Source organism: Harpia harpyja, chromosome 14, assembly GCF_026419915.1.
Source record: "Harpia harpyja isolate bHarHar1 chromosome 14, bHarHar1 primary haplotype, whole genome shotgun sequence".
In the NCBI taxonomy this organism is placed as follows: Eukaryota; Metazoa; Chordata; class Aves; order Accipitriformes; family Accipitridae; genus Harpia; species Harpia harpyja.
In genome coordinates, this window is record NC_068953.1 from 39,096,634 (window position 1) to 39,124,235 (window position 27,602).

Sequence of the window (27,602 nt, forward strand, 5' to 3'; positions counted from 1 at the left end):
TTCAAGGAATAACCCACATCAGGCAGATTCAGGTGCATCCATGGTGGCTGATGGATGTAGTTTGCAGTTACTGGTATCAACGACGAGCAAAGTCCTCGACAACACCACCACCATGACTTGGGCTCTGGAGCAGGCTTGGATCACTGGCAGCAACATCACTTTTGCAGATTTACGGCATAATTTAACACAGATGCACCTCAATAGTCTATGACTGTTTTATCCATGCACTGCCTGGCAAGGAAAAGAAACCTGGAGGATGAATCGCAGACAGGCTCAGAGAGCTTGAAAAGACTGGTAAATTTGGCGGTTAAACACAAAAAAAACCCCCTTTGCACCATCCAAACCATGAAGTGCTTTTTTCTGCTTTCAGAAAGGAATGCAAGTATCAAGTTCAGAGCCAACACAGCTTTCATGGTGTGTGCGTGTGGGGCGGGGAAAAGCCTCTTACTAGAAGAAAAGTCCTCGTGAACTTGAGGAGACAGCGTCAAAGAAAACTGAAGACCCCTTTATAGCAATGGGTAGGGAGAAGCTGCGTTAGTGAAACCCAGCTCAAGATGACAGCCAGCCCTGACTAATTCAAAGAGGTGCCGAGAAGCATTTGGCCACGTATCAAGACAAACACAAGCACTCATCAGGTACGTGTTTCCCCTGTGGAAGAACACATTTGTGTTAGGTGCCACCCAGTAGCAATAAAGTGTCATTACAAAACAACAGTGAAGTGGGATTCAGATGTAGGATCTCTGTACCTCAACTTGAGAAGAGCTCTAGGTCCCCAGACTTGGCTCGTGACTGCCTGACAGGAACAGGTCGCCTCTCCTCTCTTCCACCAATACCCAGAGTGCCTCAAAAAGCTGAGAACAAGCAAGCAGAACAGTTTCTTGGTTGCCTCAGATCAGAAGGACACCAAACCTCTGCCAATGTTCATATCAGCTCCTAAAACGAGCTTCAGATACCACTGGCCAGAGTGGTTTCACCACTCTGAAACCAGGTTAAGTAGAGACCTGGGATGATGCTTGCTAATAGTCTGAAGCAGCAGTGCACCCTCTGCTTGGTATTAATCAGCACATAGATAAAACAATGTCCAGTACAGAGCTGCAAAGATCAAAAGACTGCTAGACAGGGAAGAGAACATGTGCTGTGTCTTGTCAGTGTAAAGTATCACACTGATGCTGCTGAGCATTTGTACCTGATGGCTCAGGAGACAGAGGAAAACTAGTCTGGCCTCTCACAGCACTGAGCCCTAAATATGGGTGTAAGGGTTCTCTCGGTGTCCAAGTGTCCACCACACAAAGCAGCAAAGCCTTAGAGAAAATACCACTTCTGCACAAAAAGAATGAAGTTATGAAGGTGCATCAGAAATAGGTGCCTTCGGAAATGGAGCTTTATGCAAGTACCTAGTTCAGTGCAAGGGTTTAGGCTCTGAGTGCCAACACACACCATAAATCAGGCAAGATTCATCCCAGCTTAGGTGTGTCCTCCAGGGATGAATACCAGCAATCAGCCAAAGCAAATTTGTCTGTAAGAGACCATGCACGTTCATATCCTACTGTGGGGACATATTCAGCATCACAGAAACTGAAGAAGTTGTTCTTCACCACCACACAGCCTCATATGAATAGAGGACAAAAAGAGAAACCTATAAGAAGGGAACAAGATGAAGAACAAGAGTTTAGGTGGGTAAAAGTCACAGGTATACTCTGTGTGGCCTGTGTAGCTAAACATTAAGACCTGGACTGGCAGGCAAAGTCCATATGCCCCATAGAAAATGGGGAAGAAGACAACCCAACCCTGCCAAGTCCATGTGACTCCATCCCACAGACTCTTGACGTTGCCCAACAGACTTGACTTGGCCCCTGTCTCCAGGTTACTCATCACCAGAAACTCCTTATAAGAGCTGGTTAATAAAATGGAAACACAGTGATATAAGAGATGGTGAGCTGCAGTATCGGCATCTCTTAAAAAAAATAAATAGTAATGGTGATGCCAAAAGGAGAGACAAGTAGTGTATTAAGAGGAAATACAAGAAAACTTGACACTTAATGATTTAATGTAGAGGTCTTTTTGTTTCAATGCCTGAACTTCACCTTCTTACTTGAAGATACTGCCTTTTCTGGCAGTCATGGGACAGAGGATCAGACCATGCTGTCACTTCATATAATTAGAAGTTTGGCAGGAATTCAACTGACATTACCCTATATATTTTGCTTGCAACTAAACTATGTGTCAAAGAGTAAACTATGTACCTCAGACCTATATACAGAGAGAAATCTCCTCCAGCCTTTAATGTGCTGTTTATTTGGAGGTAAATTGCTGTCAAACAGAGGTGACAAACCTTGCAACCACGTGCAGAGGTTAAAGAGCACAAGGCAGCTGAAAAGGTAAGAACCAAGACTCCTGAGTAATAAATACTGCCTGTTTGGGCTTAATAAATACATTGCTTCAGCCTAAGCAAACAAATCTCAAAGCTGCTACCAAGAAGGGGCAGCAGCTGCAAGCACCCTGATTCCCTGCCATCACCTCATTCTCTCCCACCCCTCTCTTTTTTGTAGGGTAAGGTTTTTACCAGTATAGCCCACTTCCATTAAAAACTGACGGAGCTTAATATTTAAGGCACTGTTACACTCAAAAGCCTGAAACCTGCTGCAGCAATTTGTCTTCCCTTCCCATTATGGGATTATAAAAACCTCCATGAAGTCAGCACTGCAGCTGTGCTACAGCCCCAAAACAAGCTGTCAAAAAAACCCCACCTATCCTACAGGGTAGCATCCTTACAGCATATAAAGAACAATCTTTTCCTTTCTTTCCAAGATTTAAGATTCCCTTTTTTCAGATCTCCCAACTGTGTATCCTTATGAAGCAGCTGAGCTGTCAGAAGAGATTGATCTGAATAGCCTACGCAATTTAAAGATGCCAAGAATTACATGCATGCCAAGCAAAATACCCGCTGGAGAAGTACAGCCCCCTTGCAGGAGGGCCAAAAGGTGCTTAGGAGCTCTGTGATAGTTTTGTGAAATAACCCTGTCTCTTGCCTTTTTTTATTTTTATTTATTTTATTTTTATTTATTTCTAAACAAAGCAAAGGTCACTCCTTTTGCTGGCAGCTATGAGCTGCCTCCTCCCCAGTGCAAGGTACAGGCTTGGTTACTGGTTTCGTTCTGTGCCTGCAAGTGGCAAGATAGGCTACACCCCCACAAACATCATAAGCTCCATAAAAACCTGCACTTCCTCAGCAGAGCAATTAGGCATAATAATCGTAAGCTACACAGTTAGACAGTGGCATTTGTTCACAGAACGTAAATGTTTGTGCCTAGTTATTTCCTCAATATGTCAAGGAAGTAGCCTGTATCACCAGCCCGCAGTGGAAAACCAAGCAGAAGCCATCAATACTCTGGAGAGCAGGCTACACTGCTTTAAAAAATTGTAATAATTTAAAGGTTTCTGTTGTTGGTTGGTTTTGTGAGGTTTTTTTCTTCCTCAAATCTGAAGGTAGCAAGTTGACAGTGCCTTTAAAAGTCTTCACGTGCTGGATGGTTGTTTTAGCTTCTTCCAGATTTATTAGCAAGCACCGTCCCATGCCTGTCATTTTTCTACTAGTACTTCACAAGGTGCAGCTTCTCTGCAAAGATCACCTGCACCACTTGCTGAGATGAGGTCTACGTACTACATCAGGTAGAGCAGCAATGGGAGAGGCAGCCTCTCCATGTTGGCATCCCATGTAAAACCATCCAGCACACGGGGACACATCTGGGCGACACGAGCAGCATAAGATATGGCAACAAATACTCTCTGGTTTCTCACAGCAACAGTCTTGAGACAGGCTCTGGAGGTTTCTTTTGACTGTACCCATCCACTGACAGCATTTGCCTTCATGCACCATCAAGCTCATAAAATTTCCCCCCTTAAGTACACAGTAATCGGACAAATTTAAATTTGCAGAGGATCAGCCTGGTTACAAGACATCACCATCCCTTCCTCATTCACACTCTTATCCTGAACACAGGTTCACAAATACCAGTGGCCAGACATCACCCCGCCTTCGCGCTGGGTGATAGAGAATGTGCCCAAGATGCAAGAGGGTGTTAATGCCAGCAAGGACATCTGGCAATCCACAAAATCCCTGCATACCAAGAAAAAACATAGTCCTCTGCCTCCACAAAAAGGCAGCCTGAAGGCAGACAGCAGCAGTGTCCTGCCCACCAAGAGCCCAGACCCAGTCCCACACAGCAGGACCACTTGATGACTCTGCAACTTGCTAAGCAGCCCCATTTTTCAGCTGCAAACAATAGCTCCGAAGCCATATCCAGCTTCCGCAGTGTGTTTATTTTCATTATCAAAGCCAGATGTATTCAGCAACGCTGCTGCGCTAGGGTCATGGCGGTGGATTTAATTCATGCCAACCTCTGCTACTGATAACCCTTTACCTGCAACTCAGCACTGTCCCACCACCTGATGCTTATTTCTCAGGTCAAGAAGCAGTACTTACATAGTAAGTGAACACCTCAGCTACCTTTTTGCCAGGTCATCTTTCCATTTTGGTTACCTCCATTCAGATTTGAACTCCCCAGTGCCAGAAGAGGATCATCACTGAAGTTACTCAACACCCAAAACGAGGATATCAGATGCTCAACCCACAGGACATTCAGTTTCAAGCAATGACTGCAAGCAGCAGGAGCAAGCAGCACTGACACAAGCGTTGAAGCTCACGTTGTGTTTGGTGGAGCAATGTCAGCTTAACGAAACAGCATGCAAGCTAGCAGGGGAAATAAGCTGAAGAGATGTTTTAGTTTCAGAGAGGTAATTTTACATGACAACTTTTCCTGCTTCTCTCCCTTCCCCAGTGTTAAGGACTTTGCACAGTTCATGGCCTGGCTCCTCTGTTTGCTGTAAACTTGAGACATGCCTATGTAAAGCGACTATTGTGCCAAAACAAACAAATCTTCCACCCACTTGCGGTCCAGCAATCTATTAGGAAGGAAAGGCAAGGCACATACCATTAAAACTATAAATACCACCTAGTATGAACATGAGTAAAGTCTTGCGGTTAACAAAAAGAAATATTTTGCTCCATTCCTCAAGGAATTAGACTTGCATGTAGGCCTTAGCTGTGTTGGTATCCCTGTTTTGCAAGCTTCTAACTCATTCATGTGTTTCAATCCCATTTGACAGAGAATTCAAAGACCTTAAATTTCTCCAGCTATTACGATTAAGCCAGAGGAGAGCAATCCACATGTGTTCCCTAACTGAGAAAAATAATGAAGCACAAGCTCAGTTATGCAGTGTAACACAAAAGAATGCACATGGGAGAGGAGTCGCTCATCCCTGTCCACAAGAAAAGCTTCACAACTTGGGTCTTATTAGATAGTGGATTATCCAAACACTGAAACCACATTTCCTAAGCGTTCTTGAAGTCATTTACTCCCTCTGCTACAGGATCAGGATTCAAAAGACCTCAGGGCAAAGCATGGGTATTTATCTCATCTAAGATGTCCTGATGGGTACAACCTTCCTCCCAAAGCACACAGTACCAGCTAGATTTGCTGTTGTTCTTCATATATAAACACACCAGTAACCATATAAGCTTGCTTGCTATTCAAGTAAGTGAGAGTGAGCACTCAGCAGATATTTCAAATTGGACCTGGCTACCACATACATAAATGAAGGTTTAAGGGAACACAGAAACAGAAGCAACTATAGTAAGTGCAGCTCCATGCTACTCTATTTCCCACCCTATAATGACTTAAAAATTAGTGACACTGCAGAGACAAGCCTAAAGATTTCTCAAAACCCAAAACAAGTCCCTGTGATAAGATTAAGGCAACTCAGATGAGTTTGGTGCAAAGAGATGAGAAGACACCTTATACTTCCCCTGCATTAGCAACAGAGCGAAACCGAAGCCAACGCCCAGCAAAGAAACAAACAGTAAGCAAGGAGCAATGATCAGAGGAAGTCCTTGATTCCTGAAGTTGGAGAAGAAAGCTATTTGTTCTACCCTTTCACACTCATCTAGACTTAAAAGTTAAGTTTATCTTTTAAAATGAAGTGGAGATGCAACGCAGGTACTTGCAGAGATTTGTAACCAAGGAAAGCACATCCTGATGATAACATTCCTTTGCCCTGCAACGCGTGGCCTTGGACTAGTTACAGCCAGCAGATTTCTTCACGTTGAGCTTCAGCATTTATTTCACAAGCACCAATCTTGTTGAGCCCAGAGACAACACCTTATTCCACCCTATTAGTTTTCATATCATGATCTAAAACAAGAAATGGGTTTTTTTTGTCCCATGCAGAGACTTACCTCCTAACCATGGGAGAAGTCAGAGTACTTACACTACCAAGCATCTTTCTGTCCTCTGAAAGGCACCAACCTCCTATCCAAATCCTTCCCCACTGCCAAATCTTCACTTAAATAAAGGCTGAGCTTCTGAGAATATATTGCTGAAACCCTGTCTCCCTCAACTACAGACCACCTTTAGGTACTATATTAAAACTATTTTCAAGATGAATTACTTCATTACAGTGCCTGTTCCCATTTCACGCAAACAATATAACCTTGAGAAAGCTGAAAAAACAAGCCCAATTCTTCAGCCTACAAGGCAAGTCTTCCACAGGGAAAGAGCACCTCTTGATAGCATCCATATACAATGCCCAGTATTTGCTCATGCATCAGGCACTTTTCAAAAGTCATCTTTTGTGGTTTGAAACGTGAAAATGGCTCCATATTCAGCTACAAAATATCCCTTTGAATCACTGCATGTGGAAGAAAATTCATGCTATTTCCAGCTTAGTCTTCTTGGTCAGATTGTGAAAACCGGCAAGTGGCACAAAAACATTTCGGATTTCTCAGAAGAAATTCATGCCATGAAAGTGCAGGTGCAATCAGAGCACGAGCAAGCACACCGAGATGCACAAAGGACGCATTTGGCACAATAACCCATCTTAGATGGCTAGTAGCAACATCTAGCCAAGACCACAGGAGCATGGGAAAGGTACAGCAACGCTCTATATTGGAGGTAAGGCTTGAAGACTGTTTCATGACCTGCAGTGGTATCAATGCAATGATGCTGGACTGATTTTCCCCACTGGAATGAACTTGTCCTGCTTCTTTCTGAATCTGTATAGCCTTCTGATACCTCACTTGATGCAAGCTGCAGAGCAGTTCTGTGAGGTGTGGGTATCTCATCTTGGTTTTGAACCTGCAACCTTCAGAGCTCATTCAACATTAACCAGCATCCTTGTTCACAGGACCAGCACTACATCCCTGAAGACAGCATCCCAGAAAAAGTGAAACTTGACACAGTTTCAGCGTGACCAACTTAGACATCTGCATCTGAAAGGTCTTTTCTTTTTCTAAGTGACATTTCCATTGATATGCGAGAGAACAAGAATACTATTTTGTCACAGAGACTGTACAGATCTGATTCTCCTTCAGCTGGAGAAGAAAGTTTAAGAGAGAGGGACACTGAGGACAATCTGATATCTGCTGCCTTTTAAAGGAAATGCTAAATATTGGACTTCCCAGCATCTGAAGACTCAACATTAAAACGGAAAATAAACTCTCAACTGTGGTGGTCTGGCCATCATCCCTCTGCAGGACGTGTCTCAGGACAAGGCAAAACTGCACATGGAAAAAGGGACAGCCTACCTAAATATAGTCAGACCCTTGTTTGTAATGGATCATTGCTTGACCACATCTATAAAGTACCCGTCAGATGTCCAACAGCTGCCACAACCTCCCCAGGGGACCTCACTTCATTACCTGCACTCTCTAAAGTGATTTACTACAACACTACAAACCAATGCTGCTGCTTGAGGAAGACAAGATGACAGCAACCAGGTATTTGCCTTTAGAAATCACTTACCATTACTTGTCAGCTGGCTACGAAGCAAATAGAATAGCCCCTCTCTGAAGCTTATCTGCTTTTCTTCCACAGGGCACATGTGCAAATGCAGCAGAGTACAATCTGGGACCGCTCACACTGAAGGATTTCTGAAAGGAAATAGAAGATGCCACTCCCAGGAGCAGTTTATCTGAGCACAGCTGAGTTACAGCAGCCAGCAAACCAGTGCTCATTAGTGGGGCTGTTCATCAACGATTCAACCACATAGAAGCCAGCTTAATTACTGCTCAGACTCTTTTGGTTTCCCCTGAAATGCTACCAAATATAGGTGACAGTGCCCACATATCCTCTGACCTCTCTTACACACTTGCATGCTGAAAAAATAAAAGGATTAAGATTTTATAGCCTTCTACAGAAATTATTCCCTAGATTACTGTGGTAGGTGCGTGTTAGCAGTGGGTTTTTGGTTGTTTTTAGGAAAGGTCAGTTATACTGTACCACAATTTCTCCAATTCATGTATACATATAACAAAGCAGCTTATACCTGATCTACGTGGTGATCAGATACATATCATACCAATTCATAAGCTTTAGTTTTCCTGGTGGTGGGGTTTTTTTCCAGGAAAGCAATCAGTGAGACTAAGCATCCATGCACTGCTCAAAAACAGCCTTCACAGATCTATTTACGACAGCACAACCACAGAGTTTGGGTGCGAGTCAAAGCTCCATATGTACTCTGCTTTGGTTTTGATCTTATAGTAGCTCAGATACATGGTGACATGTTTAATATTCAATCAACTGCAAGTGCTGAAGCACAGAAAGAGGTTCAAGGTGATGAGAAAAACCTCCAAAACCTTAGAAGTGAAACAATTAAACATTTACCTCCAGACTTCTCATGACCCGAGGTAAGCGAACAGCAAGCAAACCTTTTTCAGACAGCCATTGGTTTATCCCAGCAACATTTTCTATCCATTTGCCATGCTCTTCCTAGTGACTACCTTCAGGTGGATCCCCAAGTGGCTCCACAAATCCTCTACAGCACCCCACAAGTCTGAAACGCTGCTTCCACATCACAGAGTGGTTCAGACTCCTCCACCCCATCCCCAGGGATGTAACAGACCATGATTAGTCTAAACTATAGCAGCCTTAGTAGTTTAGCAGCCAGGCTGAGACAGGCTAAAAACTGAAATTAAGGAAAGACAAGGCAACTCCAGCCCAAAGGAGCCTCCCAGAGTCGGCAGCTGTAGATCAGGGTCACGGCTCTTCAGCTACAGGGTAACACCCTGCCCATATGATACAAGATGGCTTCACAAATGGTACCAGTAGCACACTGGCATGCTACAACCTGGGGAGCACAGGACAGACTAGCAGTGAGAAGCACGGAGTCCAAGTACTCCCAAGCCTGGTGCTGGGTAGGAGGGAGAGATTTATACCTTCTATCCCCAGAGAAGGGACAGGCAGAGCAGAGCAGTGCCCAAGAGTACCAGCACTTCCCTGCTCCCACATACCTCATTCTGACCTCGCCTGTTTCCATCTTCCTACTCCGACCATGTCCTAGGTACAAGGAAGGACAAAGTGGGAGTCAAAGTCAGGCTTTAGGCGTCTCCTGGGGGCTCAAGGAGAGACGAGCTAGTTAGAACAGCAGAGTAGCCCCTAGATTACCAGAACAGCCATGCCTGGTACATACACATCAGATGGCTTATTCCATTTAACATCTAGCTACCCTATAAGGCATCTTCCATCCATCAAACATCCTCAGGTCTCTCCATTTCACCACCTCCAGCACTCGTTTGACCTCTCGGCAAGCCAACTCCAGAACTGCATGGCTTTGTCACATTCCCGAGCTGAATCCCTACTGAGAGATTAAAAAAGTCTCAGAGACAGCCCAAGGAAAGGTACAGGTATCACCCTTTTCAGCAGCAGCAAGTTGTCACACGCTGTTGTTCCATTAAATGGACAGCTAAGGAACTTCTGGACGATTGGACATTTATGATTCTTCTAACACCTCAAAATAAATGCTTCTACTCGAGGAGTTCTGCTTCCCCTGTTGTTTGGTAATTTTCAGTAGCTCTTTTCATATCCTGTATGATAGCAGAATGCCAAGAACATAAAGGCTTTAATTTGTGTTAACTGCAGTAGCAACAGCTTTCACTGAAACTGCAGCCACATCTTCCACCCTCATGTTTTTGAAACACTGGGATGTAGCACAGCCTCCCTTCCCCCATCCCACCAGGAGAAAACAGGATAGGAAACGTTGAATTTCAAAACTGGCAGATATTTAGCAAGCAAAATAATTTGGTAGTATTTTGAAAAGGAGTTATCTAGCATGTACTTAAAGGAGAAACAAATGCAACTTGTTGTACAAGGATGACAACAGTCGGTAAACACAGTAAAGCCCAGCTACTGGCCAGCGAGCACAGGGTCCACGAGCTCATTTCAGCAAGGTCTTACTGTAAGTATCCCCACACACTAGTTTTGAAAATTATTGCAAATGCAAACCTGATGCAAGCAGCACAAGGGAAAGGAGTTTGAGGTATTACTTTGAGTACCAGTCTCACGTCTTACTAGAAGAAAAGGACATGCAAGTTACCTCCTGCTTAAGCCATGTCAAAATTTTGTGGGAAGGCATGTAGAACTTCTCAAAAAGCACCACAATGAAGGCTAGCATGTACCAAAATCCTTAATTGTGAAGCCTGGAGCATCTGCACTGTGTCCTGAAGCATTTCCAGCACTAGATAAGTATTATTTCCAGCAGAAGCATCTGTAACCTAAACCAGCAGATACTTTGACTTCTGAAACCTTGAAGCCACTTGCAGAGCTGCACTTCACTACCCAATCCATACTTCTCAGGTGCAGACCTGTCACCAGTACCCCCAGTTAAAGACCAATAAATTTATCTTTGAAGATTCTCTCTGCAGTTTTTCATGCATTCAGATCCTTAAAAGCTGCATCGTACCCACACCAACCACGCTGTTCAGAGACTGACTGAAGGTGCAGCCAGGAGATCACCATTACAACCACCTCGGCTGTCCAGTACACACACCTTCATGTCCAAACTGCACAAAAGAGGAAGCACGACGGGATCCAGAGCAAAATATCCTTGTGGAGAAGAGAAAGCAAATGGCACAGCTCTGTTTCGATTTATCTAGTCTCTGCAGACCCAGAGAAGAAAACAAGAGACCCAAAAATCCAGGTAACAGATCATTCACCCCCAGCAGAAGAGTCCCTGTGCAGTCTTCTCCCATACAGAGCAGTCTTGGAAGGACAGTGCTACTTGAAAGCCCTAGAATGGGAATGTTTCAGAGAAAAGAGCTGCTTGGACCTCCTAGCAGTTACCATCAGGACTACTCACCCCACGTCCCCCAGTAAAACATTGGGGCACCCTTTTTACCTAGCTGAAAAACCAAGACAAGAGTTGGTTCCCCATGGAAATATGAAATAGAGTCAGTCTAGCAAAGCACAAAGGTTGATCACAGAACACCTACAGGTAGGTAAGAAGCCTAGCTGACAACCAGAATTCATAGCAGGATCAGTATGGTGGCATATCCACCAGATAGACTTATCCCATACAGTGCTAATTGCCCAAGTAATGCTAATTCGAGTAAGACAGCTTGATCCCATCTCCCCTTCCCAACAGTACATTTATGGAAACATTGAAAGCCATGCAAAAGGCCTCATACCATACCACAAAAAATAAGGATCCATCACTGCTCGAATGAAACTGCATGGGTTGCACTGGGTTTTTAGCAAGGAAATGGAAACCATGCTGACATACAATTGTTCCACCCCCATGTTCGCCTTCACACATTTCTTACAGGTCAATTTTAAAGAATTAAGTCTTGTTCAGCTAAACATCTGGTGGCTGTTGCTAGAGGAAACAGACTATCTGTAACATTTGAGCAAAAATAATGAGTTACATAAAAGCCAGACTGCATAAGCAAGAACAAGCATTTTGCCAGTCTATGAATCTCAAACATAACATGAAACCCCAGATTTAATTTTAGGGTTAGAATACAACTAAGTGAAGCCATACGCACTACAGAAGCCACAAAGATTCAAGTTTTCTATAAGTTTGAGAATATAATCATGCTGTATTGTAATTAACCTTCTAGCTAGCAGCTGTCCTAAAGATTTTCCATAAACAGCAGAGACAGATGAATTACAGCTTAAAAATGGACCAGTTCAGCTCTAGGCGTTTTCAGACTTAGACCAAGTCAGTACAAGCTCAAGAGTCATAGAAGATAGTATTGGTCATTAACTACTTGAGTTAAGGTCTCCCCCGTGCCTAGTGGAAGAATATTTTTCCTTAGTGCTACAGAGCACCTTTTCAGTCACTGCCCCCTTTTCCTTGGGGTTCATCAGTGTTTGGAGACCAACATCCAACAGTTGAAGCTACACTGCACTGAACAGGAAGCGTGATTTTGTGGAAAAAGTTGAGAAGGAGCTCTAATGCCATCACCATTCGAGTCCCTAAGACCAACTAGAAGCCTTATAAGATCACACATCTTTGATAGGGGCTTTACAGATCATGAAGTCCCACAACAAGAAAGGCAGCATTCCCGAGAACATCTCAAGTAGCATAGCTCTAATATACTGGAATTGCACTTCACATTATGTACCTTTCTACAAATAGATATTGCTGTTCTTTGAGGAGAGCTTCAGCTCTTAAATAATCCAGAAGCCTGATGGATGACTAATACAACTAGAAAGCTTTGTGTACAGATGGATATTTTAGCTACCACACATCATCAGGACCACTCTCAATACGCAGCCAAAGAACAGCAGAGGCAACTATGGCTTTCACTGCTGTCTCCCTTTTTTTGACATAGGCTCCAAGACTTTGGTTCCAGCTAGCTTCCCTCAGCACCACCTGGAGAAGTCCGCTCTGCAGTCAACCCCAATCACTTAGCACAGCGTTCTCCTGTGCAAGCCACCATTTGTCCAGGTCTACCCCATAACAGTATGTATGGGATCTACTACTATGCAGAAAGCCCCTTCAACACACTACTTAGTGAGCACAGGGGAGATGTACCAGGAATTTAACCATTTAACCAGCAGCCACTGCTGCTGTTGTTCATTTATGCCATCCAGGGAAAAAATCTGCTCCTAAAGCCAGATTCTTCAAGCTGGATGTGGTTCACCATGCACACTGGAGGATAACACAGGAGAGTCGAGAGCTTACTCCTCACTTGCATGGACAACACCTGTTTCCAGAGCACAAACACAGGAGTGGAAGCTCCTGGCACTGGTTTCATTGGAGCTGGGAAGAAGCCAGGCCAGCACACCTCTGCTTGGGGATCCTGAGGCAGGGAGCACGCAGATGAAGATACAAATGTTCCTTGAATGAGTAATGACATGAGTCGGGGTGCTAGCTTATAGAGTATGGGCAAGTAGGAGTCATGAAATAGGAGCTTCTTTAAGTATTAAACTTAAATATACAGAAAGATAAAAGCAGGCAGGAACAGGATACAAGTGTAGGCAGCTTGGGAGCAAGATGCATGGCTGAGACAGCAGCACTTTTCAGCGTCTCAGAGTTAACAAAAAATTTCAGTAATGCATTATCAACTTCTACTGTATTAAAAAAAAAAAAGACAAGAAGGGTCTCCTCGATGTATCATTTAGCATTCATGCTGCCTAGCAGTCTGTGCTAAGAATCCACATCCTCGGGTATAAATGGCTGAACAGAAAGTGAGGGGGGGAACAAATTAGATACCGTGAGCCGGGTAGAAGCTTCACCCAAGTGAAAAAGCACGCTACAATCCCAAACACCATGGAAGTAGGTTGATCCGATTAAAAAAAGTTCCCAAGATCCAAGACTTCTTACAGGCAGGGTAAAGAAAAACAAGCCACTGACTTCAGTCACAAAAGAAACCCAACAAAGCTTTAGACTTCAGGGGCTTATCTTTAAGACAAAACAATATAAAATGAAGCATAGTCAGATGACTACAGTCTCAGTTGGACTCATACTAAGATATTAAAAGCACTGTACTGCACCAGTCTGAATTGCTCAAACTAAAAACTTTTCAAACAATTAATGGCACTCCTACTACTGGCACCAAAAAAAGATAAATTGGTTTTAGGGGATGAAACTGCAAAATAATTTGAGATACCATATCAAGCAAAATTGAAAGCAGCTTTCTCCTCCAGGCTGGAAGCTACTGAAACCATGAAACTGTTGTTTCACCCATCTGCCCCCCCCCCCAGCTGAAATTACCAAAAGGCAAGAGCTCATTAAGCTTTCTACATACGAAATGCAAAATGGAAATTACAATTTAGAAAGAATTTGTTTTGTCACATCATTTTGTCCAAAAGTAGAAACAGTATTCCCAAAGGATGATACACAATTATGGCCCTAAACAAAATGCCCCAACTACTTAATCAGTATCACTTAGTCTGCACTGGCTTATGTTTGAACAGAAATATAGTTTGCCACTATATATATGTGTTTTTTCAGAAGTCCAGAAAGGGAAATCTAGTGCCAGTTTCAATCCTGCAGTACTCATTATGTACACCCAAAAAACCCCCTCCTGCCAAGCAGAGATTTGCACTGCTCTCAAGGTCATCATTTTTATCAAATGAAAACACTTGCTTTTTTGTTTACTGTCATCACTATTGCCTGTTTCATGAAATCAAGGTATCTATCCACACTGGAGTCAGTCAAACACTCTCACCTACAAATGTTATTCCCTTTGATTTCTCCATTCTGGAGAGGAAAATTTTCCTAACACCTTCAGTGGTGAGTTCTGCTCGTTTCATAGGTCAGTTGTAATAGAATAGGCAACCTGGCCCATATTTTACTTGTCACACTGGAACAAATGCTTATATACAGAGCACATCAACTCTCCTCCCAGTGACAAAGTTAAAGTACTTTTGGGGAAGCTTCAGTTCACCACAAAAGACTATGGATTCTCCCTGACTTTAATCCTACCCAATTTCCTTGTTGGAGATATTCATCACTGAAAAGCAGCATTGCAGCTACCTACTTCTCAGCTCAACACGTATGTTTCTAAAAATAAAGGCAGGAAGAGTAGATCAGGGATGCAAGTTCCCAGAGAAGTTACTTCAGGCGAAAAATGCTGACAAAATTGAGAGGAAAAATATTAAAATGGAAATAAGGAATAAGAATTGAACAACTTGCATTTGGGTCTCTAAGAATCCTTCCATGGGCTTGACAGATATTTCACATACCCTGGTTACAAGTTACTGGATCTTATAGTGTATTCCCTTTTACTTGGTTGTTCTGAGTTTTTTTAGGCAGGAATATTTGAGTTGCATGCTAAGACACTCCAGAATATCAAAGCCACATGATACTCACCACACGTCTTGTAACTCACTTCTTATGTTTGTTATCTGAAATCACAGGGTAGCAAGTACTGGGGCACAGGAGCAGCAAAGCAGCCAGCCACTCATATCTGTAGTGAATCTGGAAAAGAAAGGACATTTTTAGAAAGTCTTAATGTAACAGTTCATACAAGCAACTTCCAATCTTGCTTTATAGTGCTAAAAAAAAAAAAAAAGCATTGTTTGTAGTTTTCAGTTTAATATACCAGCTTCCAAGTATACTGTGGATGAAACGGAGCCAAACACCACTTCTTACAGGAAAATCTAGTATTTCTCCTTATCCCATGTCAGGGCAAACTAATAGCTTTCCGCGCAATAACTTGAATTTTAGTTCAGAAGATGATAGCATTTTTTTTAAATATAGATGTTTCTGGCTCTTCCATAATTCTGGTTTTTCTTTTTGGTACATTGTGTTTCCCCACCTTGAGAAACAGGTTCCCAAACCTGAACTCCCATGACAGCACCCCTGGGCTGGCTCCATCTCCCGCAGTGCTCCAAGCACTCTGGTCAGAAGGAAGTACAAGGGCTTTTTTCGTTTGTGCCTTTTTCCCCTTAAATAACACCCTCCAGAGCACGTAGCCCATAGGGCAGAACAGGACCCAAACACCAGTTTCCGAGGGGCAGTGTGCTGTAACAGGGATGTGAAGGTTGAACCAAAACAAAACTATTTCTCGAAAACTCTGCCCAGGGTGACCAGAGACATGCTGTTCTGTTCTGCATGCAAAACTTGGGCATTTAACTTCCTTTGGAAGAAAACACATGGATTATTCTAACAAAAATTAAAACTTTAAAAGCAACTTTCAGTTCTGAGAAGCTCTTCCAGAAGACAGGTTCTTCTGACACACTGAAATACTACATTAGGACTCCCTTATTCATGATGCTCTGACACTGCCTATAAGCAACCAAGCTCCCCAGTGCCTAATGGGCATTCACTTTGATCCTTATTTTCCCAACTATTACAGCAAGGGTAGAAGTTTAAGGGTCCATACTAACCTCTGAAACTGCTTGTTCTTTGAGCACACAGGGGGGGAAAAATGGTCACTCCCTACCCTGACCACAGCAGAAAGAAACCCTGTACCTGAAAGCATTTTTCCTTTCTCCAACATCAAGTGCAAGATAGACCGAAGTTGCCATCACCACCCTACCAAGAGACGCCACTTTGACTGAAGCGCACAGGAATTTGGTCCACCTCTGCCCTGTACTTTCATAAGCTTGTTGTCAGTCCAGTCCAAGTCACATATGTGCTCTTCCAATATTGTTCATGATTTCTGTCCTCAAGAAGCTAGGAGGATTGCTCAATGGCATTGTACAAGACTTCAAAAGTCTCCACGAGCTCACAACAGCTGTCATTAATTAATCCTCATTTACAATTATGTAGCACCGACTCCTGAATGAAGCCAACCACCGGGGTGAGGAACGCACACCACCACTCCACAGCTTCAGTGAACAAGCGGTGAGTGACACCCATTCCTCTAAAATGAAAAGGCATTAGGTAGTTGAATATATCCCCCAATATTAAGTTGATTGCAAAGCATTTAAGGCAAGCTTTTGTTCTACTTGACGCTAAAGTTATTTCAAGTTACTTGACAGAGTCAAAGGTTGCAGCAAGGAAGAACCAGCCGAACTTGTACTAAACTAAGCCCTACAGGAAAAGGAAAACACAGGCACCTATATTCACAGGGAAAGAGGGATTGCAGCTTTATTTAGTTGCTTGACATTGCAACCCTAAAAGCACTCTTGGGCAAAGAATAGGAGTATCCCATTAACATGACAGTCTGCATATTTAAATGCTGAACACCCTTTAACCCGGTGAAGGTTGCTCTTTTGCCGCTTCAAACACACCCCAGTTAAACTTAGAAGGAAAAACAAAAGTTGTGCATAAAAATTCCAAATGGGGTTCATTGGCCAGAAACTGCCTCAGTTTCTTTACATAAATACCAACCTCCAGTAAGAGGTGGCATCTCCAAACAAGGAAGCTACGCGGAAGACTATTTATAACCCGCTTTATGGTACAATGATTTACTATAGGAATAAAAGTAAATAAATCATCTCATGCTATCCTAAGGTTCAGGCTCGAACCGGTTAGATACTGTTCATGTTCTGCTCGAAGAACAAGGCAACAGACATATTATGGAGGAGTCAAAGCGTAACACAAGAAAATCCCCCACTCTGGTCAACCTCTGCCACTTCCTACTAGCAAGACCAAATGACAAAAACCCATCCCCACCTCATGCAAGACATCGACTATCAGATCTTTCAGCCTGCAGCACAGCAAACACGACTCCTCCCATGTTGACACAGACAGGACTCCAGCATCTTGTGCGCACCAGAGGTTCAAAAGGCAGAGCTCAGCTTCCATCCTTTCCCTGGCCATACACCAATGGTGCTGGGCTCACCCAGAAATCCTGTCCCGTAGCAAGATGGCTCAAGCAAAGCACAGAGGAGCCCAAAGTAACTAAAGGATTCAGCTCATGACTGCAGCACATGTTAAAAAGGCTGAGAAGCTAGGAACCTCGTTTACCTGCAAGCATGGCATGAAACAGAAAGCCACCTCTGGCAGCAACAAAAAGCAATGGTTAACAAGCAAGAATATGTGGACAACCCAGTTGGAGCACTAGTTTATCACGGTAACGACCTCCAGTCTTTGCTTTTCCAGAAAGCCTCGCGTCCAAAGCCTAACATTATGCAGAACCCAGGGGACCATGTCCCTTTGTGAAAGAAAGACTAAGGCAACTGAAAGAGCTGCTACAGAAAGAATGACAATGAAAGAGGCAATCCGAAACCACAAACAGCAAGAGGGACCCTTTCTAGCTTTTGACAGGTAATTAAACTTCTTTTGTGTTTAATTAGCACCTCCAGACACCGAGCCCATTTCCTGTGACATCTCCTTGATGGCAATAGCTAGGCCTTAGGCTTGGAAACACACATCTCAGCTTGAACTCGATAGATCTTGGCTTCGTACAACCACACAGAAGTAACGCAGAATCCTTCAATGAGGATGCTCTGCTTCCTGCCGGGCAACTTGCTTCAGGAAGAGTTATTTATTTTACAGAGTGCCAAAACCAGAAGGACACAAAGCATTTGGGGGTGCAGAGCTGGGCATGGGTCCCACACACCTGTATTCAGGACATGCTCCTCTGCATTGCTCGATATAACTGCAGCAAAGCCACCTTTTCTCAGCATGCTGTCAACAAGCAGCATTTCTGTTCAGCCCTCAAAGGCCACGATATTCAAATAAACACCATCGCATTGGCTGGAGAAGCCCCACAGACCCCCAGAACCTCTTCCAGCTGTCAGTGAGACAGAACAAGGCTACACCAGAAAATTTAAGCCTTGCTAGATGTTTTTCCCCATTACTTTTCAAAGCAAGGAGCAGATGAGAAGCTTGTTTCAGTTTCAGAGTAAAAACTAACAACCCTGAAGGCAGCTTGTGAAAAGGTGATATCTGCTACCTTAGAGTACACAACCAGGTCTTTCATCTCCTCCAGGGGCCAGGGAAATCTGTGCCAGCCTGAACTGAGAGATGCGATTTCCAAGGCACAGTGCTTGAAAGTTCAAGGTATACCACAGACACCTTTCAGCTCCCAGAGGAGGACATCGCTTCTGCCTCAACAGGGAAGATGACTCTACAAACCCATTCCTTATTGGTTCTCTCGGGAAGCTGGTACACAGACAGTTTTTGGATCTTTTGTACTTCAGCTCATTATTATTTTATTACCAGTTAGCAGCACAAAGCTCTGGGTAATACTTAAAAAAAGCTTGTCATCTTTAGGCTCAAGGCATTTATAGTCTTACCAAATTAGAGCACAGGAACAATATTAAAATTCCAGCCTAATGGACACTGCCCTACTGCAAACTCTTCATGCTGTCTAGCACAGTAAAAATGGTTAAGACAGCTCCCAACAGCATTAGATGATGGAACAAAACCTCAAGAGCAAACACGATGCTCCAGCACTCACATCAAGCTCGAACAACAAGAACTCTCCTTAGCAATGCACAGAATGTGTAGTTCTCCAGAAACAACTGCCTTACTTGAAAAGCAACCCATCAGTCCTGGATCAACGTACATTCAAGTGAGTAGTTTTTCAACCAAAGTGTTTCGTGTCCATATGGAAAAAATAAGGTCTCTGTAGACCATTTCTGGTGCACAGGAAAGACTATTCAGGAGACCTCAACACTGCCAGACAGTTTCAGCATAAAACTTTAAACATATTTCTGTTCCAAGTCAAACAGATAAGCATCCAAAAGCCTTGTGTAGAAAAAGCCTTGCATTCCCTCTTAGGGGGCATCATTTTTCTGAATGACAGAAGCATGCAAACAATCTCAGGGTAAGTACCATGTTCATCAGTTTCATTTCACAGCTCAGCATTTTATTCTCCTCTCATACAGACATTTAGCCAGAGCTATTAAAATAAAACTTGGAACACTGAAAACAGCAAGAACAAACCCCCACAATATTAAGACTGTTTCAAAACGTCTAGAGGTACTAACATTTTTAGAGACTTCACAGGTAGTACCTTCAGTGGCCAGGGGAAAACTAGCAAGAGCATCTTTATTAAAGCCTCACCTCAAACTAGCAACCTCTCAAAGAGAAATCTGATTAATGGTTAAACCATCAAATAGATGAGTTTGTAGCATGAAACATCCCTCTCCTATTCTGCCAATGCATAAGGAACAGCTCTTTAGGAGTAATAAAGATATCAGTATGACAATCAGGAAGTCCAACAAACTTAAGCCGCATGTTGCATGAAAGTAAGAGGAAGGAGTGAGTCCCCGTTTTTAAGTTCAATCAGACAAGAGCAGCTAGAACGTATCACCTGTACCTCCATCCATATATTGCTCTGGTTGTCTTAACAGTTACAGAAACCATTAATAGATACAGCTCAGAGCACAGCAGCAAAACACCTAAAGCCATGTCCTCCAAGAGCCAAAGAGGTGAACCGAAGGATAAGGTCCATCTAGCTTAACCTCCAGCTTGAAACAGCAGCCATAAGCAGATGTCTTGGAAAGGGAAAGAAGAGGGTAAGCATATATAACTTCTCCAGGCACTTTTCCACCTCCAGTCGTTTTTATTTCTGGGCCTTCCCAAGTCAGTTTGGGTTTCTGGGAGTTCAGGAACATTCAGTGCAGCCTCTTCATGAGCATGTCCAGTTCCTCTCTGAACTCACCCAAACTTTTTGTAGCCACAATAGCCCTTGGCTAGTTCAACAAGTCTACTATTTGCTGCCTGAAAAACAACATCCTCCTGCTTCTTCTGAACTACCTCCTGTTACCTCCACCTGATCCTCCCCAAATCTCAGGGCAGAAGTGGACTGTCCTCCCACAACCACCACTGATGATTTTGTTGACCTCACCTAAACCACTGCTGAGCTTTTAATGTTAGCTAGATATAAATAACCACTTCTTGTCAGAAGGGAAAGAATAAGAGACTAACTTTGATAGCATAGACTAAATAAGCAGCATTATGCGCCAACTAGCTGTGAATAAATAGGCAGTATTATTTGCCAATTATCAGTAGATACTAAAACCTAGGTTTAGTGGACAGCAGAGCAGCAGTGAAGCAGAAAGGACACAAACTACACATTAAGGCTGTCTGCCCTCAAAACAAGGGAAATAGCAGTGTCAAATGGGTAAAAGTAATACCTTATTGGTAGATTTTGCTGTCTTTTCACCAAAAGCAAATACATTCAACACCTGGAAAAGAGCTGGACAGAAAGCTAAATGCCTTAATAACTGCACTTGAAGCAAAGCTCCTGGTTGGACTCAGTAATTTGCAAATTACTCCCTGAATACACCCCAAAGCTGACATCTACATTCATTCTGCTCAACTGGAGAAAAAGAAAGTCAGCTTTCATCCTGACACTGTACTTGGGCACTGCTCAGAACAGTATTTATCATCTGACACCTAGGTTAAAAAAAAACCAAAACACTGCTGCTTGCAAAAACCATTTGACATCTCTCTCTCTCAATTCCCTTAACTCATGAGTAACCCATACATTTCAAATGTAGCAAGAGAATGCCGCAAGCAGGTCTAGATCTCAGTTTTGCCTTTACAAAAGGAAAACAGCAAACAAAACTTTTTGAGTTATCTAGCGGCATGCCTAACCTGCGATCTCGGCGCGTGTGAAGGTTTGATATTCCCAGCAAGCCGCTGAAACCCACACGTACTTCTAATGCATAACAGGAAGCCTACATTTTGTTAACAGCAAAATATCGAAGACTTCAAAACTGATGCCAATGACCTTTGTGATGAAAGGGAACAGAATGGTGCCTCAAATAAGACAAGGAGACTACAAAATTTAGAGAAAACATGCGGGCAAGTTCAGATAGAGTCTATTTGCAACACGTGAATATCATGAAATTAAATTCTTGAAATCTTTTGACTCATCCAGAACACAGTCCTACTTACTCTAAAATAAATTTCATTATATCAAGTTTTCAGTGCTTATACCTGAGATATTCCCAACATGGACCTAAACTACATATTTCCAGCAGCAAACAATCATTCAATATTATGTGGTTCAATGACATCTCAGCCTGAGTGCACAGAGATGTTATGGCCCCACCAAGGATGCTCACAAATATAACTATATTTTATCCTTTCGATGCTAGCCTCCACTCCTGAAACCCTGACCTATTTGATATAGCCTCCAAAGCTTGAAACTCAAATTGGGAAACCCCACCCAAGGAGTATTTTATTTTTCACTTCCAGATGATTTAACCTTTCCCACCCCCTGCCAACAGCTGCAGATACTGTGCAAGGAACAGTAGCCTGCAAGAAAGACAGCACGTGGCTCTGGGAAAAACAAGCACACATCTTAACATGAAACATCTGCTTTTTACTCTTTTTTACTGCAGAGAAAGAGAGCTTCCCTTTTGGCTTCCCCTGAAACGAGAGCAGAGGGTACCAACACAACAGTGCCGAGTAACAGTCTCGGTGCCATGAGTTCAGAGAGGAGGACTGAAACAGAGCATCCACCTTGATTAAACATTGAGTTATGATAAATATTTTAAAGTGGGATTTTGAACTCTCACTATCTTACTAAAAGAGGCTTTAAGGAACACTCTGATCACAATCTGTCTTAAGTGCCTCTACACAGCACTTGCTCACCTTACATCTTCCTCCGAAACACACAATACCTGGATCACACGCTGCGTATTACTGTCATCACAGTGCATTTTGCTCATTTTTTGGATTTTTTTTTTTATTCTTCTTTTCCAAGGATCTTTTTATGGGTTACATGAGTCACACAGTTGATATTCTTCTAGTGTCTGCACAAGCAACGTTTCCCCTCCCAGTTCCTCTGGGACAAGAGGTAAACGTAAACCTCTCTTAAGTCAAGTCTAAAAGGAGTCATCCCAAATGGCATTTCTCCTCTTAGACATGGTCAAGTTCACAATCCCAGGTGTCAATCCCAACCTGGATCACCATGCAATAATACTTTAAAAAAAAAATCCCATCTAGTCCAAGGAGTTTTCTTGCAAGACCCCCTTGATTCACATCTGAATATGAACTTCTTCGGTTCTTCATATGCTTTTGAAGAAAAGGGTAACCAAGGCCTGTTAGAGCACTCACGTCTCCCAGCCTTTGCAAAGATGATTTGCTTGACATTCCCCCACCTACTATGTTGGTTTACTAAATCATTAACAGACTCTTAATTTAATGCTCTTTAGAATAGCCTGCTCAGCTGATACTCCTCCTCAAGCCTAAGCACAAGCCAGTAACCCAAATACAGACTTTGAGGTCCTTTTTCCCTACCTGACAGATTCAGAAAGCTTGCCACGTACTCAGGTGATACCACTGGCCCTCTGAAGAGAGGAAGGTGACACCTCCCAAGAAAAGCCCACTAGTCTTCATTCATCAAGGCCTCTGCTGCTCCTCAAGAGTTTGCAGACTTCAGCTTCTTTGCAGCTTATGGTTATCCCTCCTGGTTCTCCTCTTCCATGTGTGAACCCCATTTAGGGGAGACCAACAATCCACACATGCCCCAAAAGTTGGGAAGATGTTTGCAGTCTAAAACTTGCGCCAGGATGAAACAGTATCTTTGAAGGAAAGCCCAAGCGTGTTCTCCATAAGGTGGAGCAACCAAAGAGCTGCAGCAACCTCCGCAGGACTTCCTGCCTGTGCTTATCAGACCCATTTGTGAACAAGTCTACCTCATTACAGCAACAGGAGAAAACCAACCCAACAATACCTGGAGAGCTTTGTGCCAGGTTAGAGAGTTAGGGCAGTTCAGGAACAGGTTTGACGAGCACCAGCAGCAGTATATGGGAAAGGCAGGACCAAAGCCTCCCCTTTTGGGCACAGCAGTTGCCACCACAGCCTTACAAGCTTTTAACACTCCACAACAGGACGTTTCAATACCAGGCGAGGTATCGAAACACCAAGTTTCATGTCTAGGTGCAAAACTACACAAACAGCTCCTCAACTGTGCTAAAAAGACTACCCATTTAATAGTCCAATTTCTGATTAAAACTAGATATTTAGCAGGCACGGATCAGCAAGCTAAGAAACTAAAAAAAAAAAATAAAAAAAAAAATCAATCCACAGTTGGTCAGCCGTGACATGAACACAAGCAAAACAGTACAGGGGAAGCGTTGCAATCATTGCTATATATACTTCACATAATTAGTACGACACAGAGTAGGACATTAATATGTGCATGCTTCACTTGTTGTTGTCCCTGCCCTGTTCTGGGCTATCAGCCGATCACCGCCTGCAAGGAACACCCAGCTGCCTGCTGGTCATGATCCCACACTAGAAAAGCTGAAGAGAAGCATTATGATCACCTCCTCCCACTTTCTGCACAAAAAGGTGGAATTTCAAGAATTTTCCCCTTTTAAAGAGACCAGGAACTTCATGTTCAACTACCTTCTTCATCCCTTATTTCTAATTTTTTTATTTGCCTGGTTTCAGTTTCTATCTATCTCACCTTGAAATGCTTTTACACATAAGCTGCAGCATGTTGTACGGCAAATCTCCTTTGAATATGTACAGCATGGGACACCTGTAGGTATGTACAGTATGCTGAGAAACAGCTTGAGATTTTCCCTCCTGTAAGTATCTGTAAGCGATCTTCCAGAGCCCTCCAGAAATATTGCCTCCCTACGCTGCCCCAATACTCTGGAAAGGCAGAGGGTTCATAAAGTTGGAATAATTGAAACGAGAAGTGTTCTCCTGCTATTCTGTCCACAGTGATAGCAGATGCTACAGGGAGCAGTAAGCTTCTCTAGTCTGCTCCAGCATCTGCAACCACTGGATTACAGATGGTAGTATGGACACAACTGCCCAGTCCTATACCATCATTCGTTTTATGGACCTGCTGACCCTGGGTTTGTTTAACCACTTTTTGAATGCATCTAAACCATCAGCTTCCACAAACTCCTAGGACAAGAAGATCCAGAAGTTTGTCGCCCACTCTTTAAAGAAATCCTTCCAATCCTAAGAGTCTCAGACATTTTAGACTCCCCAAGACAGGCAGCTGCTTCCTTTGCCTTCAACTCAACTGCCATTCTCTGTATGTTTTCCAACTCTGCCAAAAATGCGATGACCAAAAATGCACAATGCAACAGATGTAGTCACACACTCACCTATTGAAATTCACTAAGCGTATTACTCAACAATCCTAGTCCTTAATCAGATTAATATTTCAGCCCTCCAAAAAAATAAAACAATGTGTACTACCTGTAGCAAGCAAGAGACCAGCGTGCCAACAATAACCAAGTCAATGCCAGGGAGATAAATCCCGACAGTCCCAAGCCATGCCCATGCCAAACAATAAGGGCCCACTCACCTGCAAAAGAGTTTCTTTCACAAGCCAAAAAAACCACACCACTCACTGCACTCCTAAACATAAGCAAGCACAGCAGACACTTGAAAATCCTGTTCAACTTCCCAGCAACAACTTTTCCCATTCAGCTGGCAGTGTGCTACCAGCTTCAGAGAAGTTTGGTGTTTTTCAAGGATGGCAGAAGAGCTCCAGAAGCCTGATTACACATTGAAGGCATCTTCATTACGCTCGTAGGATGAATTATGTATTTAATTAGAAGCAGCCTTAACGAAAAGCTGCAAAAGTTGAACACGGAGGAGGCAAACCCACGCAATAAAGCAGATGCCAGAACCGTCCACCTCTGCGCACCGTCTCACAGACACTAAAAACTTCTCCCAGAAGCTGGAGTAAAGCGCTATTTTGCACAGATAAACTTAATGTTACCTCAAAGGCAAACATTACCATTCACAGAGTTAGGAAATTGCATCTGTATGAAGCCACTTTGATTCAGCTTCCGCTTTCAATCCCTAATCTTCAGCGTAGCTGTCAATTAGAAAATGTTCATTACCAAGTAATCTGCTCTATGCACCAAGTCGCATCTGTCGTCTTTGAAGCCTTAATACCCACCAGTGAGGATCGCTTTGTACCAGTAGATCACTTGTAGACCTTTTGAACTGCATTCAAATACAGAGTTAATCACCGCCAACAGTGGCATTGGAAGTGTCAGCCGATGATCCAACACAAAAAGCTTTTCAGCGTCACCACGCCTCAAAGCTCCATCCACCACAGAAAAGCAGCCGTTACATTTTGATATAGATACAAGTAGAAAAAGTCCTTGTAACACAAGGTCATACCAAGCTTGCTAGAAGACTAAATTTAGCCACCTGTGCCTCAGGCAAGTCTGTTAGTTATGGGGAGCTCAGAGACTGGTGTTGAGCACTGGTCCAAGGGTAAATCCCTTGGAAGACTTGACTCCATTTAATTGCAAACGATCTCTAAGCTATTAATGGGGAGCCCGATCTCAATTCATCAAAGAAGAGACATATTTGAGTACCATACAAAACTAGCATCAGGACACTGCAATACTGTTTTAAGGCTGGTTTGCTTGAGTGGTGTAAACTATTACTACGTTCAACGTCAGAGTTGGTAAGAGAGGCGCTCAAGAAGTTTAACAGATGGGGTTTCAGCACAAATGTATTTTAGAACACCTCCTTAGCAAGCATATTTCCTACTCTAACATGCCTCACGCTACAGTTATAACACGCTACAGAAGAGCGGATCAACGAGAACACAGGGATTATTCCAAGCTTTTGTAAATGTTAGCAGAGTGACTGAACAGTTTGTGAAGACAAGCCCCAGTTTACCAAAAGGTGTCACAGTGAACAGCTTTGTCAAACATTTAATAATTTTCCAAGCCAAAAAGACAGTGATGACTCAGATTCTTCAGCTGTGTTGGGTCTTAGGATCAGTATCAGCCACGAGCCCACAGAAGGACCACAGCACTCAACTGAGGTTTGACATCCAGGATTGCTGCAAGCGTTCAACAGAATCTACCCATAAAAAAAAGTTAAAGAATTTGGTTTCAAGACACCGCTGGGGAGTATCTATACTATCTGCCTCAGCCCTGCAGGCCTTCAGAGACCCTGAAGAACCTATTTTGGTGCAAGAAACTCAATCGCACAAACAAAACCAGGATTACTAAGATGACTGCGCCAAGTCCAAATGAGCACAAGGTTTCTTGCACTAGATGTTGAGAATATATGGTCCAACTAGACACCCGTAAGTCACACTCCATCCCCTCAAGTCTCTGCAAACAGATGGTAACACAGAAGGCTGCCTCAACACCCGATGGTCACCCTGCACATAGCTGCTCTTACATCCGAACCCGTCCCTGCAGCACCTCCAGCCAGGAGGATGCGAGACCCTCAAGTCCCCCAGCCTATATGCTGCAAACCAAAACCCCTGAGCTATCGCCACCGCAGCCAGCAAGTCACACCCAAACCCCTGTCTTTGATCACGTTGTCTCCTTAATGTCGAAGCACTCAGTTTTCCGTGAGGACCAGAAAGAACAGAACAAGTGGTTCCAAAACATCATGCTCCCAATCGTAGATCTTGACAAGTGAAAGCACTCTGGCATGCACAACTACCACCAACATTTACGAATGATAAAAAAGACTGATTACCACCGCTATATCCAGTAAATCTAGACAAAAACGAAGGACTGTGTATTGGTTTGGAGCCTAATACCAGTTTTGGATCTTAACCACTGAATAACAAATTTCAGCAGAGATATTCTTCCCACAGAAGCAGAGCACAGCCTAACTATGATTTACCATCACTGGTGTTGCATCTATCACCAGTAAAACTGAAGCCTTAGCACTGCCAACACTGCACAGAGCTTTTTCAGAATTAGAAACCTGTCAAAACCTTTCCAAACAGAGGACAGCTGGGAAGCAGTATCAGATGCCAAAGTGGCTGCAGGCCTGATCTCAGTTGCAGGATGATCATTCAGAGAACCCAAGGGCCTCCAAACCATCTAACCTGGCACTGATGCTAAGCCAGCTGAGGTAGTCTGTGGCTAGCAAAATGGGACTGCAACCACAGAGCAAGCATTTTTCAGTATGGGGAAGAACCTCACTACCTGGTGGATGCA

At 43.3% G+C, this 27,602-nt stretch overlaps 1 protein-coding gene across 4 annotated transcripts in view; it reads right to left on the reverse strand.

Annotated features, from left to right (window-relative positions):
• Positions 1-27,602, reverse strand: part of CSNK1G1 (casein kinase 1 gamma 1) — a 111,085-nt gene that overhangs the window by 74,696 nt on the left and 8,787 nt on the right. For 3 of the 4 annotated variants that reach the window (XR_008238174.1, XM_052807331.1, XM_052807334.1), the window contains exon 2: positions 15,154-15,261. The gene's annotated coding sequence lies outside the window, so the exon portion shown is untranslated. The remainder of the gene's footprint in view (positions 1-15,153; positions 15,262-27,602) is intronic. The other variant, XM_052807333.1, reaches the window with a different exon arrangement.